This window comes from Theobroma cacao, unplaced genomic scaffold, assembly GCF_000208745.1.
Source record: "Theobroma cacao cultivar B97-61/B2 unplaced genomic scaffold, Criollo_cocoa_genome_V2, whole genome shotgun sequence".
NCBI classification, from domain to species: domain Eukaryota; kingdom Viridiplantae; phylum Streptophyta; class Magnoliopsida; order Malvales; family Malvaceae; genus Theobroma; species Theobroma cacao.
Window position 1 is genome coordinate 3010 of NW_017234771.1, and position 3170 is coordinate 6179.

General features: G+C 31.8%; 1 long non-coding RNA gene across 1 annotated transcript; it reads left to right on the top strand.

Annotated features, from left to right (window-relative positions):
• Positions 1-436: 436 nt before the first annotated feature.
• On the top strand, positions 437-2909 carry LOC108663904. Its single transcript, XR_001930006.1, has 3 exons — positions 437-520; positions 1201-1269; positions 2597-2909. It is a non-coding gene; the product is annotated as an uncharacterized LOC108663904 (long non-coding RNA).
• Positions 2910-3170: the final 261 nt, after the last annotated feature.

Sequence of the window (3170 nt, forward strand, 5' to 3'; positions counted from 1 at the left end):
CAATCGAAAATTTTCATAACTTAAAGGCAAAATGGTCATTTTGCCACTCGAGGGCAAAAATTGGAATGTTGGATGAGATTTTTGACCAAGTTTGACTAGTTGGAACATAATTTGAATTTGAGAAGTGAAAATTTTCAATTCTGAGCGTAAGGGCAAAATAGTCATTTCACGTGTCCACGAGGATGTAATTAGAATTTTTGAGATTTTACACCACCATGACACTTGTCAAGCCCATGAATTTCACCTATTATCATTTTATACTTTGGATAATTATGGGATTATATGTGGTGGAAAGGAAAAGCCTTATTAGTTAAGTTTTAAATGTGAACCAATTATATGTTGCCATGTGTCAAGTTTTTAATTATTTTATAATTTCCTTTATAAACTCAACATAAACTCTCCCATTCACTCTCTCATTGCCATTGAAGCCAAAGAACAAAGGGAGAAAGAATAGAAAAACCCTAAAGAGGAAAAATTCAAGAGAAATTCATTGGATTTTCGAAAAACGAAGCGATCGGAGGTAAGATTTTGCGATTTAGCTTAAGATCTACCATACCCATGCTTTCTTTTTCATTTTCTATGGTTGAAACTCAAGTTTTCATGATGGAAGCATGCTGGCCGAATCAAGGGGGGAAGGTTTTGATGATGGTTTTTGATAGATTTTAGGCTATCTAGGTGTTTTTAGTGTTTTGTGATATTCGGTATGAAAAACAAGCAAGAAAATAACATGTTCTTCATCAAACCCTAATTGGTCGAATTCTATAGGGAATATTTTGAAGATGAATTTTGTCATATTTCATGTTATCTAGCTCGTATTTGATGATTCGTGATGTCGGATATCGAAAACGGTTATCGAAAAGTATAGTTCCTTTAGTAAACGACTTGAACGATAATGAGAAAATTATAGTAAATGGACTTAGAATTGATTTCTAATCAGGTATAAGGACTTATTGGAGTATTGAAAGTGCAATGAATCTATTTGGAGTTGAATAAGATGTTTTGGCTAATTAAATAATGTATAGTACGAGTTAGGTCGAATAACATTTCAGTCCAATAACAATTGAACCTACATAGAACACCATCTTTAAGTGATTATTCGAACACTTCTCATTCAATTTCATACATTCATAAAGAGCCTAAAATAGTTTTATAACAGTTTGGCACAAATATATTGAATTACTTGTTATGTATTATGTATAGGTGGTGAGCCCTCTAGTAAGGGTAAGGATATCATACCCGAGGACCAGGAGTAGGAGTACTCCCATTATAGTGAGTAACAGACTTTTATCTTAACTATCTAAAGTTGTTTCTACTCGTTTTTATGTTTTAAAGAATAATGAGTTTAAATTGTAAATTATTATGTTTTAAAATTGAAGTGTTGGTTAAACGAAATGAGATTTATAACTTGTTTTAAAATTGACTATATACTCGTGTTTGATATATGGTTTGAATTGATGGCTTATGACAATGTGATGGCATGAATGGCTGGATTTGTGTTTGTGTGGAATATATGAACTGTTTTGTTTTATCTTAACAGGCTAGGTAATATCATATTAGCCATGTCATGCTACCGAAATTTTTATTGATTTGGTGGGGTAATTGATTAGCTTACTGTAGTGGGTGGGTTTTCGTGGACCAGTCTATTAGAGGGGCACGATAAACCCCGTTATATTTTACCTTAGTATGAAAGGCGCGAAGGGTATCTCCTAAGGTAGTTTAGAGTTCACTTCACACCGAACCACCACGTGAGGGTGAAACTCAGCCAACTCCAAGAAACGGCTACGTTTTTAAACGTAAAAACATGTTTTATGTGTATATATTAATTTAACAGCCTTGGCGGACTCGGTTGGATGCCCGGCGCAAGGTGTCACTGAGTACAAGTTTTGGCACGAGCCAAGTTTTAAAAGAGTCATAAGCCTTGCTTATTATTTTTGATGAAATGTAATTGTTCTATATGGTTGAAATGAGTTTTAATGTTATGAATCATATTATGAAGAGATGTTTTAATTGTCTCCATTTACTTGGCTTTAGATGTTATAGATGAACTTTGCTTACTCACTGGGTTTATAAAAACTCACCCCTTTCTTTTCACCCATTTCAAGTTCAGAACAGTCTATAGACAGTCGATTTTATCGAGGGTTTTCTTTTGGATTTGCATCCTTAGAAATCGTAGGTCTACAGTCTTGTTTATTTTTGTTATTTTGGGACTTACATGTCATTGTAAAATATTTTTGTATACCCTGGCGCTATGAGCTATTATGTATATGAATTTATTTTGTTATTACGCTACAGTAATTGTTTACGTAGAATTTTATAAATATTATTTTATATGAAAATGGAATATTTTATCCAATATTTTTTTTTAGTTCAATTAGTTATAAATTCACTTTAAATGGATGATTTAGATACCTAAATTTATTTTTAGATATGAACTGTATATTTTTCATTTATATATTATATTTTTAGCAGATTTCGAAATTTTTTGGTAAAATGACCAAAATACTCCTGTGCGGTAGAAATTACTTTTTGATTGTCTTTCATTTGAAAATAGTCTATATTCCTTTAAAATATGATATTTAGTGACTGTTGCTCACAGGGGAAGCGGAAAACTGATGCTAGAGCCCTGCGAGGTTTCGGTTGACATTCCAAGTAAGGTATGTCTATCGGGACATCACGGCGGTTGTCACAAGCTTGAAGAGAGTACCGGGTCGTGACAAGGAAAAACATGGAAGAGGTTGGGAAATGTGAAAATATTTAATTCTTAATTATTAAAAGTATTTTATATTTATATTAAAGTCCTTACAAATTTTGTTATTTACCTCATTAAGGAGGTGGTAACATTTGGTGGATTGATAGTGCGTTGAAGCTATACACTGTCAGTGCATTAAATATTAATTATATATATATAAAGCTAATCCTATTTATTGCCTAACTTTAATTAGTTTGTGTTATTATAATATAAATCTAACTAACTAACAATATTGCATTATAATTTTAACTAGATAATTTGTACAACTATTTTAACATTTCATCAAATTCAAAGTGATTTGATAGATGTCAAATTGAGTTTGGAAACCAACTCTTGAAATTGACTAGGAAGTATTGGATAGTTTGTAATATTTGAGAGTCTCATTGGAAGATAATTATTCAAGATGTGACTGTTTAGATTA